The following is a 15884-nucleotide window of genomic DNA, read 5'->3' as shown; positions in this document are numbered from 1 at the left end:
TTGCAAGTCTGTATCATACATGTTCCTAAATACCTCTCACCTATTAACAGGTACTAGTAATCAGTCACATATTGCTAGACTTACATAACGTATCATTTTGTGGTTTATAAAATAGTGTATTCGTTAAGTATGCAGGGTGGCCCGTAACTTCCTACCCATCCATATGTTATTATGTTATATTCAATTACGTATGTATTATAAATTTGTTTCTTTTTTTTCAGAGAAATATGGCCGATGTAAGCCCATTTACACTTGAAGAGCGTATTGTGACAAGTACGTGGGTACATGAGCGCAGCGAGAATGAGGGACAGCACAAAAATACACTGGATATATAAGATATATGGATGGGTAGAGACTTATGGGTCACCCTGTATATGTGCACGTATATAATGTAAACTACCAAATGAACCAACATTGGTGTAGATGGCCTACAAACAACACGTGAATATCAAAGGGAATGGTGAACATTGTACATAAAAGGACATGGCCCTGATAGAGGTATTAAATATCATGCTATAAGCTTTTCTGAATTAAATATATGTGCTATGAAAATAATGCGTATTCTAAAATAATTATCACCGAAACAAACGTGCAAGTCATTGTTGAAGTTGTAGGATCAAAACAGATTTCCTTTCTAACTGGGGCCCGGCATAGTCAAGCGTGTTAAGGCGTGCGACTTGTAATTTGAAGGTCGCGGGTTCACATCCCGTCGCGCCAAACATGCTCGCCCTTTCACCCGTAGGGACGTTATAATGTGACGGTCAATCCCACTAGTCGTTGGTAAAAAAGTAGCCCAAGAGTTGGCGGTGGGTGGTGATGACTAGCTGCCTACCCTCTAGTCTTACGTTAGCACAGATAGCCCTCGAGTAGATTTGCGCGAAATTCAAAAAAATAAACAATCCTTTTTAAGTAGCGACATCTATTAGAGGCATTTATAATTATCTAATAAAAATTTATAATGCCATTTTTTCACTCTTATAAGATCTCGGCATTTAAATTAAATCAGATTTGATATATTTTAAATAATGTATTATTATTATTGTATTCAAAATTATGGACTTAAGTTTAAAGTTATGGCAAAATTGAAAATTGCTAATTTGGGTCTCTTGAGTAAGTGGTGGCATCTATTAGAGGTTTGTGTAATTACCTAATATGAATTTGTTATGTTTCTTATTGTATTATCTATGAGATACGGGCACTTAAAGTAAGGCAAATTTGATATATTTTTGTTAAATGATGTATTATTACTATCATAAAATTCAATATTACCAACTTAGTTTTAAAACTAGGTTAACGCCGTAGTTTTATATTATGCAAAAAGCGTTCCGATCACAGGTGAAATATTTTTATTTTTACCTGAGCGTTGAAGAAGATAATCACAGCAGCTCCGAGTCAACAAAATTTGTAAACCAAGAACATTAATACCACTTTATACCATAATAAAAAAATACAGATTTTATATTAAAGCTGTTGTACTACTTTCAGTGACGCGTAATATTACATTCGTAGTTTGTCCCCGTAGAAAAAAGGTTTACCTGTCCAAAGCGCTTTGTTTATACGTTTTATAATTTTGTATCAAAATCAATATTACTGTAAGTGGAATGTAATATTACACTAATGGTACTGCAAATGAAATGTACCATTACACTAATATTACTATAAGTGAAATGTAATATTACACTAACGGTACTGTATATGAAATGTAACATTACACTAATATTAATGTAAGTGTAGTGTAATATTCTGTCTATCCAGATTATGTGTGGTTAAATAAAGTATAGAACTATTTCAATGATCGACATTCGAAATAGGCATGATCGCACATTTGTTCTCATCTCGAGTGTAATAGTATTTTTGTCTGACAGAAAGCCTCCCTCAGTGACACAGCGGCATGTCTGTGGACTCACACCGCTAAAAACCAAGTTTCGATACCCTTGGTGGGCAGAGCACAGATAGCTCATTGTGTAGCTTTTGCTTGATTCCAAACAAACTGACTGAAAACTAGACGAAAGCTTGTACATTTTTTGTTAGGCGCAAAGCGACACTAGGGGCTATCTGTACTGTGCCCACCACGGGTATCAAAACCCGGATTAGAAGGAGGTTATTCAACGGATATAGTGATCGATCAAACTGTTAGAAGAAAGCGTTCGTAACTTCGACGACAGACATAAGGAACGTTTTACACGTTTAATCAACAGTTAGTGACGTGCCTTTCAGTCACAGGTTGTTAATACAGTTTTCGTGTACGTCAGGCGTTCCGCACAAAAACCACGACAGAACAAAGCTATATGGGTGTTAAAATTGTTTGAATTCATTAAGTTACAAAATTAACACTATTTCAGATAAAAAATCTAACGCCTAATTAACATGACTCGCTGGATAACCTGATGCGTTACTCTCGTTCATAATGTTGTACTTGTGATTCTGTTTGTTTCTTTTTAACTAGTTACTTACTTCGCAAATTAATATTAATACATTTTTTTTCCTGGAGATCTTGGTCCAGAGAGGATGAGGCACCTGGAACTATCCTTCGTTAAGTGACCTTCCCCATCATAAGCCGTACTGCGAAATAATGAACGACTTCTTGAGTTAGTGTGATGAAATCAATTAGTCACTGATTGTCTTAAGAATTTTATTCAAAAATACCCGAGTATAAATTATTCTATCATTAAAAACTCGCAGAAGCTGACGAACCTGTTAATGTTCCCAGAATATTAGATATTATATTAAAATATCAGATATCCTACCAAAATATTATTTATTCTATTAAAACATCGGATGTCCTAGACCAGGGGTGTGCAACATTTTTCGTCGGTGGGCCATATAACCAACTTCATCAATCAAGCGGGGTCACTTAAAAAACAAGCTTATTCGTGTAGATGCACAATAAATTAAAAAAAATTCTCAAAATGCAAGCAATATTTTATATTTTTGCATGAGTGATCATTTTAGTGCGACACTTGAAATTTAGAGTCCTTGCAGAGCTTGTCAATATCAGCTTTGACAGAAGTGGTTGCCACTCTTAACTGACTGGTCAAATGTTCATCAGTCAGCTGACTTCCACATTTGGTTTTGATGAGCTTCATTTTGGAGAAAAATTGCTCACAGCAGTTGGTGCTACCAAAAAGGGAGGCAATTCTTTGTGCATGACGGGACAAATTGGGAAACTTTTCACGTACACAGAGTTTGTAAAAGTCTAGCAAACTGTTTTCAGAGAATTTCCTTTTAGTGTCCATGTCAGCCTGCAGTTCAATGAGTTCCATTTGGCAATCATCAGGACTGTCTTCCACTGCCAAATCAAAAGGTTGAGCGAACAATTTCAATCTAATTTCAGTTTGTCTGAAATCTGGAAATCTGTTTGCAAACTCATCACGCAGCTTTTGTACACTGGTTCCATATTTGGTGCAATCCAGATTAGGAAATTTCAGTTTCCTGGTTGCAAGACATGTAAAATGGGTCAATATGGCTCTTCTCAACTGAACCTGGAAAAGTTCCAATTTCTTCTCAAAAGCACAAATATGCTCAAACAACTTATTCACAAGTTGACTTTTCCCTTGTAGTTTTAAGTTTAAATCAGACAGATGCTGTGTAATGTCTGTGAGGAATGCTAAGTCATTCAGCCAGTTTTCATTGCTCAAGAAGTCCACATTCTGACGTTTGCTCTCCATGAAGAACTTAATCTCCTCTCGCAGATTCCAGAATCTCTTCAAAGTAGCAGCTCTACTAAGCCAACGTACAGCAGAGAAGTACAAAACATCTGAATACTCACTGTCCAGCTCATCTAAAAAAGTTTTAAATTGTCGATGATTTAATCCTCGTGTTCGAATATAATTTACGCATTGGACGACATTTTTCATGACTTCTGCAAAATCCAGAACTTTGGTGCACAAGCTCTCTTGGTGAATAATGCAATGGCTTACAACTACGTCTTGTGCTCCAATTGCAGTTAGAAATTTCTTGGTGAATCCATTTGTCCTACCTGTCATGGAAGGAGCACCATCTGTTGTAACACCACATAATTTATAAGGATTCAGTTCAAACTTTTCTACAACCTTAAGCACTTGTTCACAAATATCCTGTCCTGTGGTTGTGGAGGAAAGGCTTGCCATATCTAAAACTCTTCGAAAACATCAAAGCCTGCAGTAACAGCTCTGATGAAAATGACAAGTTGGGATGTGTCATTGATATCAGTGCTTTCATCCAAAGCCAGACTGAAAGCTTCACACGAATTCAATCTCTCTTTCAAAGTTTCTTTGATGTCCTCTGAAAGATCTTTTGTCCTGCGTGAGACAGTAAAGGGAAAGGCTAGTTTGCTCCACCAAATATTTTTTCTCTGGACATGCATATTCTGTGAATATTGTTAAACAATTTTAATAAATTCTCCATCACTGAAAGGCTTTCCCTTTTCTGCCATACATTCACAAAGCTTAAAACTCAGTTTTGTCACCAGTTCTGAATTTTTCTTGAAAGTGGTAAAAACACCTTGTTGCTTTTCAATGGATGTTTTAAATGTTCAATTTTGTCCTTTCGTGCCTGACCAACAATTTCATCAAACTGGGAGGAGTGCTTAGTTGCGTAATGACGCTTAATATTGTACTCTTTCATGACTGCAATTGTAGTTTGACAGACGAGGCAGACAACACCTTGATTATGTGGGACAACAAGATATTTTGTGCACCATTCACTGTTGAATAACCTTCCCTCATCATCAATTTTTCGTTTCTTAACTGCTGACATTTTACTAGCCCTGAAATCAAAACAAAAAATTATTCTCACGAAAATAGCAAAGTAGAAAAAACATAGAATTTATTTACACATGGAACCTCTTATGGACAGAAACACATGTTTCTAAATTGGCATCCCGATCATAGCCTTCCGGTACTTAAATTAATTGAGAATAGCAAAATACAGTGTGACCTCGCCTATTCGCGGTTCGCCATTCGCGGGTTATGCGCGAACTGCGTTTTGTATGTCACAGAGACTGAAAGGGCTTTTCGAGGAGATTTCTGTTGTATTTACTCAATCAAGCCGTTTTATCAATTGTCGTCTTCACCAAACAAGATTGACTGCTATTGGCTGACTGCCTCAGCTTCCCAACAACGCAAACGGCAAAGCACAGCCCGGTAACGCACGGTACAATTTAGTGAAATACATAACAGTATGCAATATTGCTACATTATTACTGCATCAATGAGTATAAGTATCATTAGTGTTTGGGAAGCATTTCATATAGTATATAATCGCATACATATACGTTTTAAAACTGCGTCCAATATTCGCGGTTTTCGCTATTCGCGGAGGGTAAAGAACGTAACCCCGCGAATAACGAGGTCACACTGTACATAGAATCAGATGCATCTGAAAGCAAAAATTTTAATAAATTCAGTAAAGTCACAACAATATGCTAAATAATAATCGATTTACCTTCAATCTCTTGTAGTAACTGTAAAAGGTAATAAAATTTTCACCAACAATGAATGACGGACAGCAGAGGTTAGGGAAAATTGTCGCCAGCGGGCGAAGGCGAGGTTCAGGACATGACGTTAAGTCGTAGACAATAGTGCTAGTGCACGTCACCTATTCATGCCCTAAGGAGGCCGACCAATCGAATTCGGCCTGCTCCTCTCTAGCAAAATAATTTTAGAAGTTTGTCCAGTCGAAGCCTGGGAATCCCGTAGGATCGATGCTTTTAAAAATATTCCATTTGCGTTGGATTACAGATCAGGCCACATGGTTAGATTACAACAACTAGGGCCACACTAAATGGCTTGGCGGGCCGGGTTGTGGCCCGCGGGCCGCCTGTTGCACACCCCTGTCCTAGACTAACTTGTAAGAGAAGTCGGGCACTTACCTACCACGTCAATCAGGCAAAAATGGTCATTATTAGTCTTAGGTCATGGAGTTTAATTTCAAATTTTAACATATTTGTATGTTAAAATAATGTGCTAACAGTAGCTTCAGAAGCTTAAAATGCCTCAAAATATCCCCAGTAGTGAGTGAAATACACTCCCCAGTGTCTGTGAATATCTAATACCAGTAATCATAAAAACGTTAATATTACTCGAACAACAGAGCCAACCGGTAAAGACTAAAATATGATTTCTAGTTGAAATATATGAAAAGATTTCGGGTTAAACCGCAGTTTTCATACAGCTTCTAAATCCAAAGAATTTATTGTCAACTAATATCAAAACTATAAATATCTCCTAATATCAAAACTATAAATATCCCCCTCTCTTGTTTGGAGTGAAACTCTTGCAACAGCTCTGACATCGCCCATGAAAAAATTTGAAAAGGTTAAATTTATAAATTTTTATACACGTGTAACAACTTCAGAATGGTTTATCTCCATAAAGAGTAGTGTTGGTATATTTAGAAAGCCCATTGAAAAACAGTTATACTGTGAATACTTAGTTGGTTGCTAAAGTTTTATTTGGTTACACAGAAGAAACTTTTTTTTTATATATATTAGCAGCAGCAACAATATACCTAAAACGTTTTTAAAGTAAAGCAGAACAAATACTTCACTGTGTTTAATTATGTTATACAAAAGTATAAACACAAAACTTGTTAATGTAATGAACTTGACATTTTAAGTAGGAGTCATACTTTTCTAACAGGGTGGTGCACCTCTGGAATGGGTTCCCTTCCAATGTTCTAGAAGCAGTAAATTTGAGCGAGTTTTAACAGAAAGTTTGATAACTACATCAATAAGTCTGGCTTTAATACGTTTTTTTTAATTTATTTATTTATGAGTTTTAATTTAGTTTCTATAATGGGGCAGCCGAAATGACCAACAGGGACACTGTTGTCCCTAAAAAATTATGTTACAAGTAATTTTTACATCATACAGGAATGGTTATTTTCATTAATTGTATCTATTCTAGAGTATAAACTATAACTGAAATATACTAAATTTGAATGTAACAACACAAACAGTTGTTTTAACCCTAGTTTTAGTATTTTATGAACACAAAATAACAATATGAAAGCCATTACTTAACAATTAATATTGGTAAACAACCCATATTTAATATAAAACATCTTACTAATGAATTTGTTTAAGCATATCTCACATACCTGTAATAAAAAACAACTAAAGTACAAGTCAGTTTTAGTAATAAATTTAGGTATTTCAAACAGATGTAAATTTTCCATTTTATTACAAGTCAAGAGTATAACATATACACTTATCACACTGTTGTAAAACTATAATACACAGAACATTCATTATGTTACCACAAATTACAGAAGTCAAGATAAAAATTCTAATCCCAGTTCAATTTTTATCAAACACAATTATGGTTTGTTTAAAATCTAACCTTATAATATTTGTAACATATTTCACTTTATTTTGTGAATTCCTCGTCTATGTTTTTTGTATGCAAAGGCAGTTCTGAATTGTTTTTCACACATTTCACACCCATAAGGCCTTTCACCTGTGTGAACCCTTAAATGAATTCTTAAATTTAACATTCTCTTGAATTTTTTTTCACACATGTCACATGGATATGGCCTTTCTTCTGAGTGCACAGTTTTCAAGTGTGTTTCAAGTGCATAATTCTTTGTGAAACATTTACCACAGTGTTCACACTGATGTTTCTTTTCTTGATGCGTCACTTGATGTTTCTTTAAGTTGCTCTTTGTTGTAAACATTTTTCCACAAACTTCGCACATAAAAGACCTTTTAAGCATTTCATTGGAGTGCATTATTAACTTGTGATGTTTGAAAGTTTTTTGAGTGGATAAACGTAATCCACAAATGTCACACATGAAAGGTTTTACTGTGGTAAAGTGAGACTCTTCGTGGATCTTCATACCAAAGACAGTTTTTTAAATCTTTCCCACAAATGCTACAGTTGTAAAGCGGACGGTTAGCATCATGTATACGCGAGTGGATTGTCAGTTTACTCTGATCATAAAATAGTTTCCTGCAAACATCACAAGAAAATTTCTTCTCTCTTTTCCTCTTAACTGGAAATAAATTCTCAACTGATTTTTCAGTTAAAGCATTAGGACCTGGAACTATGGAAGTTTCTGTACTTGTCATGATGAATTTACCTGAAATAATGAAGAAAAAATTTAATTTCATAAATTTGAATGAATTAATTTGAAATACAAAAAAACTGTTTCATTCACTCATTTATGTACTTACAGGGTGGCCCATAAGTCCCTACCCATCCATATGTTATTATGTTATACTAATGATGAGTTGAAGGCAGCTGTTACTGTGGCATTTGGAACAATAATCCCTGCTATGTTGAGGAAGATGTCTCACAGAACATGGTGTCGCATAATATTATGCAGCGAGAATGAGGGACAGCACACAGATACACTGGATACATAAGATATATGGATGGGTAGGGACTTATGGCCACCCTGTATATTAGAACAGGGGAAACCAGCTAGATCAACTCCATAACTATCACCAAAGAACATAGATTTCACCAGTTTATATCATGTAAAATAATTAATTGAAATCAATAACTGGTTATAGTAAAAAATAGGTAACTTATCAAAATCAGTGTTTCAAATCATTTCAAGAAACCAAGTTATGGAATTATGTCAGATCACCGCATAGGTTCAAGAAGGCTAAATATACAATGATAAAATCATATAACCCAAAAGCTAAGGAAAAGTCCATGTTTCAAATGTGCTTGGATTATAGGGTTTTTATCATTTTATTTATGATTTCTTATTATTTAATTAATTAAAGTTTGTTAAACTTCATATAGTAGTGACACAACTCATGACAATAACCATTAAATTAAAACTAGTCTGATTATTCCTATTTTTTTGTATTAATATTATTTTGATTTTTCCACCTATTTAAGCACCGTGTGAGAATAATCCATAGGTTTATCTACAGTGAAGAGAAACTAATAAAGCCAAATAAATTGACACACAATACTAAAATACAAGTATGATTCTTTCAGTATTTTTTACAAGTGTTGTTAAAATAAAGTTCCTATAGAGACCTAAGCCATCCAACACACACATGGGTCTTTATTAAGTATCTCCATTTAATATCTTTAAAACCATTATATTTTCTTCCTTTTGGTTCATAGTGGTCAAGAGATTTGTTTTCAGTTTAGTTATTTTGGAAATTCTCTGCCAAGACACATGTGTAGAGTGAACACTAAATACATTAATGTAATAAACACAAGTACATTTACATTAATTCTAGATAAAATGAAATTTAACATAACTAAAACACAAAATTATTTCTCTATTATCATTTCACTTTATTCTTAAGTCATTGTGGATAATGTTTGTGGTTGTGGCACCCAAACACAATAGGAACATTCCATATAATAAACTCTCAAAGCACTTAAGAAGAATCAGTTAAGGGTTTGGAGTCAATTTCTCAACTCCAACTGCCTTTCCCTGTCTGCAACCAGTTATAGGAAAGTGGTTACTCTTAACATTTATCACTGACATAGAATTAAACTACCATAAATACTCTACAATGTAAATACACATATATTTCAGTTATACATATGTTTATAATTGAACAAAAACAACACAGCATAATCATTCTCTTGAAAAATGAAACTGTCTAGATTAGAGTCTCATCAGTTATTTCCAAACCTTAATTTTGTTTTTTCTCACATTTATTATCTCCAGAATTCAACAGAAATGAATCAAGGGTATCTTGTCTGGATAGTATTGTAAACTTAGATAACCTCTTAATGTTTTTTTTATGAAAAATAACTATTATTTTCCATCTATTCCTCCTCAGAATTCTTTCCACTAAATAAATACTTTTGTAAATTAGGAAACCATAACTGCACACTATATACCAAGTGATGCATTATCAGTGTTTGTGATAAAATCCTTCATTTTTCAATAAATTACTGAGCATATAACATACAATGTATAAGCAGCCTAGAAATGAAACGTATTTTACCCAGATATATGAATACCTGGCCATCAGATATCTAACACAGTTAAAATACACACTTTCATCAAGTGCAGGGAATGATGAAAATTATGGGATACACAATTAATTACAAAATTTTGTGACAAACACAGGACAAGTTACAGATTGAGAATGATGAACTCATAATACTGTAGTAAACGTTTATATAAAAATTCCAGCTGAGAACTTATATTGTAGTTGTCCTGTGTCTACTAATAATATTTTTCTCTGAGGAAGTAATTTCATGTGCAGTCTAGCCTTGTTCAATGTTTCTTCAGATTTTGAAATTTAGTATACAAGTAGCAAAATATTAGTTGTCACTTTAGCAACAGCCAGTAAACAATACATGTACAGACCTCTCACTCATACTGATCTCTGAAACACTGATTTTATTGTTGACTGGTAATGTTAGCAAAAAGTAGTGCAATGATAACTTATGTTTATTTATTATCATGAGTAATCTAAGAGGTCTTCTGTAGGGTTGTTTTGAAGCAATTTGTGATTTCAAAGTAAAATGCAAACTGCACAATCTTAATGTAATACAGTTGCACCAAACCAGTGCAATGTAACTCAACAAATAAGCATGTTTAAGCCTACAAAAATTTTCAAAATAATTCAAAATTGACAAAGTCTAATACTGAAGGTGAAAGTGTGACCTCCAGTTTCAAACTGTTTACAAAACAGTAAATTAATTAAGAGTACAATTAAAGAAAGAAACATTATGGATAATTAATGATCACACGGCAGAGGAGTGGGAGGTTTGTCCACCTGGTGAAAAAAGGAAAACACTTATAAAACCCAATATTGAGCAAAACTGTTTTAAAAATACTGTCTGATATACACCAATACCAAGCAAACACATTTGACAAGAGAGAAAGAAATGGAAGCTCTAAGGACCAGTACAGAGAGAAATATCCATATAAAAATCCACTCCTCTACAGCGCATGAATGTTTGATGACAAGTGGCCCACAAGTTTCACAGTTATGAGAGGATGTATACACTTTTGTGAAGTGATGACTTAGATAAATATGTAAGACAGTGACTGTTTTCAGAAATGAACATCAGTGCCACTTTTCCAACATCTGATATTTCATCATGCAGAACAACAAATGATAAGGTTTTATACATGCTGCCCTATTATATATTTCAAGAGTTTTTCTTGAATTCCTAACTGGTGACTCAGTTGCAAAATGCTGAGAGAGATAGAAACTTGAATGTTTGTCTTATGAAAGTAATCATTCTCCAAATATTACAAAAACATTTTAATGAAGGGTTAAAAATCAAACACACTATTCATTTTATAACTGATATAAAAATTAATGAAACTGGTATCTTCCAATAAACATTAACCCTTAAACAGTAGGAATGTTGTAGGTAGCAGTATCAATTGATGATGGCTATGGTTTTAGGGTTAAAAATAAAAGAGAAAAAAAAAAAGTATAGTTATCCATCAGTGATGTTTCTTTTACAATTTCACATAAAACATTAGCTGCTCTTTCAAAGTTATAATATATCAATACAACTGTTTTGTACATGATATTACCCAGAGAAATTATTGTAAAAAAAGATATATGGTATTAAAACTCTGAAATACTCCAATTTTTAGGCACCTACATAAAATTAAAAACAAAAATGAAAAATTCCAATTTTAAGATATCTGAATAAAATTACAAAAACAACTAAAAATAAACATCAATTTTTAAAAAATAAGCTTGAAATATTGAGACCTAATCATGTTTCCTGAATATAACCATTAAAATAATATCTCATATGAGATTTTCTTTTGTTAAATAATTGTGCATTTGCCATGGTTCCACTGAAACTTTCCTGTGTCCCTAGAAATACTCCTGGCTTAGACAAACCACAATATTCATTTCTAAAACTATCATTATTTTACTTCATTAAGCTTTAATAATATTTGTTTGTCTGATATAAGGAATCATGATCAAAATTTCATCCATATAAACACAAAATGCATTTTCTTCTAAAATGTATGTCTGTTTACAAGTTCTTTTCTTCATGCTATAACCAGGTTAGCAAATAAAAACTCAGTTATTTCTTAACAAATCTTAAGTCATCATTGGTATTCAACTCTTTAATTTAGACCCAACTTATTACACCTCCCACAACCCAACAGTTTAAAACATACCTTTTTATTACCATCAAGTTACTCCAGAGATTGAAGTTCATAAACTGCTATGGGCAGGATTCAGCTTGAAATGGTAAGCAGTTCTTGACTGTTAATCTTGAAAAATTACACACTGATTTCATTGTAAAGTCTGTCGGGTTTATAACTTACACAAAAGTTTGAGCGCCACATTATGTACTCATTCTGGAAACTTAAATATAACATAGGGTGTTTACTAGTTTGTCTGACCACGACATAAAAGACATTTAACAAAATACGATAGATTTTCCAATTTCTCACACCTGCCGCTCTAGACTGATCAATGTTTCAGCTCCCCAACAGGGTAAGAATATAAGAGCAAAATAAAGGATGATATCCCAGAGTAACAGATAACCTGTTTTTTAATGTACAAACAAGTATACGTTTGTTAGGGCTAACTCCTATAGCCAGTTCATTGCCAATATTACGACTACAATCTCAAATAATTAGACGATAATAGATCCTTAATCCAATTTTTATAGCGTAGATAATCCTTACCACGTGAAAGAATTAGCGCTAACAGTGTAACGACGTTAATTTATCGTGTTTAATCCATTGACCTAAACAATTGTCGAAAATAGTTGTAAAATCGGACATGACCTACTGCAACAAGAAAACAAAAATTTTAAGTTTAAGGTTGTGATTCGCATTGTGCGACACCTTGGAACTTCAAATTATATCTAGTAAATTTGGTATAAAGTATTTCCGATTTAGTTATAACCATTGACATTATTAGAATCTGGTAAGCAAATAAAATTTATACCAGTAAAATACAATTAAAGCAGATAATTACAAACTTTTCAGTCGCTGTGAAGAAAGTTCGCCAACCGTAACAAAATTGTTTCTCCTTTTTTGCTTACTTATACAATCCTAATTTTTTTTACTCAGAAATATCGTTTGTTTGTTGGCCCGGCATGGCCAAGCGCGTAAGGCGCGCGACTCGTAATCTGAGGGTCGCGGGTTTGCGCCCACGTCGCGCTAAACATGCTCGCCCTCCCAGCCGTGGGGGCGTTATAATGTGACAGTCAATCCCACTTTTCGTTGGTAAAAGAGTAGCCCAAGAGTTGGCGGTGGGTGGTGATGACTAGCTGCCTTCCCTCTAGTCTTACACTACTAAATTAGGGACGGCTAGCACAGATAGCCCTCGAGTAGCTTTGTGCGAAATTCCAAAACAAACAAACGTTTGTTTGTTTTTTAATTTCGCGCAAAGTACTCTAGAGCTATCAGCGCTAGCCGTCCCTAATTTAGTAGTGTAAGACTAGAGGGAAGGCAGCTAGTCATCACCACCCACCGCCAACCCTTGGGCTACTCTTTCATCTTTTTTAAATACTGGGTTTAACCGTAACGTTATAACGCCCCCATGGCTGAAAGGGCAAGCATGTGTGGTGCGAACCCGCGACTCTCAGATTACGAGTCGCACGCCTTAATCCACCTGGCTATGCCGGGCCTGCTACTATTAGTAATACGGTCATAATGACTTGAAAGCACTTTAGTTTTAATACGCTACTATGAAGTCATAAATGCAAAGAACAGGCTGATAACGTAATGTCTTATGTCCTACTATGATTTCGCAATAGATATTATACATTATCAAAGAACGAATTAGGCTTCATGTCACAGGTTCTCATTTCAATTTCACATCTAGTGAAAAAGCAAAGAAATCTTTAACATACGTGTATAATTTCTCAATAAAATAAACATTGTATTATGTAGTTAATAATACATGTAGTGCTTTAATTTTTAAATAAAATAATTCCCATAATACTTATGAATCGTTTTTCGTTGACTTACGATTTTTTAAACATAACAGTCGTTTACGGTCATGTAAACATTAAACAACATTACTTCAGTCACTTGTTAGATTTTGTTCAGCTGAACTGAATAATTAATATTGTATTTGATTACCTCATCAACACTATTGTTTTCACTTCTATGTGTTAATATTCGAATGAGGCAGCTGCTATTTCATTGCTCGTATTCTACGCATTTCATTATCTTTACAACAACAACAAAAATTTAGTAAAGGATTTGGTCTTTGTGTACTATTCATCAAACCTGCAGTTTTTGATTCTATAATTACAATGTTCTAAGACATATTTTTTATATATTCACCCTTAAAACAGAAGCATTTAAAATTGGAGGAATTACAAGCCGAATTCATATCGATCGATTTGTATATATTTTAATTATTGACACATAATTAATACATTTTTCTTTTTTTTACACTAATAAGCACGCAGACTTTCGAACCATTTAAGTGTAAGGCTTAAGATATGCTTGTTTTGTTTTTGTTTTTGAATTTCGCGCAAAGCTACTCGAGGGCTATCTGTGCTAGCCGTCCCTAATTTAGCAGTGTAAGACTAGAGAAAAGGCAGCTAGTCATCACCACCCACCGCCAACTCTTGGGCTACTCTTTTACCAACGAATAGTGGGATTGACATTATAAACGCCCCCACGGCTGGGAGGGCGAGCATGTTTGGTACGACCGGGATTCAAACCCGCGACCCTCGGATTACGAGTCGAACGCCTTAACACACTTGGCCATGCCGGGCCTCCAAGATATGCAAGGGTTAGGATAAGTGTGAAAGACTTATACGGATTAAAAATTCGTGCATCTGATAAGTGTAAGTTGTTCTCATATATTTTACAAAACTATATTGACATATGTTTCATTTATTTCTCAATATTATTATTTCTACATAATTAAGTGATCACATAGCAGCCTAAACCGTTTCCGCTTACAAAGATAATACGATTTCCATATTGTTGGCCTTCTCTCTTTATCTATCAGAAGGTTGGTATTTGAATAGAATTTCGGTTTGTATCATTAAACCTTTCCTTCAGAATAATACTGGTAGGGCTATTTTACAATAGAGTAACAGGTTACAACTGAAAAAGATGCCGTACGTGGGTTACAGATTGTATTCTAAAACTCTATAAATGCTGTATATATTAATAATCAAATAGGTAGTCAAAGATCGTGAACACAAGTTCGTTCTATCAAATGATGACAAAATTAAACTATTTCCAGAACGAGGTAAGTGCTAGGTCCTTCTTCATCTTTCTTTAACAGGCCTAACATCGACCTAGTTGTGGGTTTGGGCTATTGGCTTTTAGAATGCTTTGAATAGCTGAAAAGTGGCATATACAACTGAAATAGAGCGACTATTTCCGGTATTTAGGAAAAATTCTAGATGTACCGTTTTAATATAGCGCCCGTGCCATCCCAACATAGATAGTGCTAGTACAGTTTCCCATAATGCATTTCCAGGTCAAGTACTTAAACATTCTGTTATAGGATTGAAGCAGTTGGAATAATAAGCATTTATATGCAATTGTTTCAGCAAGAAAGTAAAAATTAAGAAGAACCTATATAATAAAAATCTCTGGGTATGGCAAACCACAGTAAACTAGCATAGAGACTCCAGAGTCATTAAAAAAACGACATCACATCCACAAAGAAGCTTAAAAAAAAAAAGCCACGAATTTCACGCTATTCCTGCACAGAAAATACTGGTGGAAAGATTGTGTTAGAGGCAAGAACTAAGATTTTGATGTGGGATTGATAACCAGAGAAGTGTGTAGCAGTACAAGTGAGCACGTTACTGATTCGCTAACTACGAAAACAACAAATAATCAAGGAATGTTTGTTGTTATTTCTGTAAAATTCACTGAGTTGCAGAAGTAAACCAACGCAGTATTAAACCTACTTGCAAGTATATTTGTATGTTATTTGGCAATTCGCAAGGATACTATGAAATAATCGTTTAATAACTCAGGCCTTTGCCTGAAAA

The 15884-nt window shown here is 34.3% G+C and overlaps 1 long non-coding RNA gene across 1 annotated transcript; it reads right to left on the bottom strand.

Annotated features, from left to right (window-relative positions):
* Positions 1–6415: 6415 nt before the first annotated feature.
* Positions 6416–13183, bottom strand: LOC143233545 (uncharacterized). The gene is made up of 2 exons (XR_013018206.1): positions 12073–13183; positions 6416–8061 (listed from the first exon to the last, which is right to left on the bottom strand). It is a non-coding gene; the product is annotated as an uncharacterized LOC143233545 (long non-coding RNA).
* Positions 13184–15884: the final 2701 nt, after the last annotated feature.

Source organism: Tachypleus tridentatus, chromosome 12 (assembly GCF_004210375.1).
Source record: "Tachypleus tridentatus isolate NWPU-2018 chromosome 12, ASM421037v1, whole genome shotgun sequence".
Classification (NCBI taxonomy): Eukaryota; Metazoa; Arthropoda; class Merostomata; order Xiphosura; family Limulidae; genus Tachypleus; species Tachypleus tridentatus.
The sequence above is the reverse complement of the archived record's forward strand: the minus strand, read 5'-3'. Positions and strand labels throughout refer to the sequence as shown.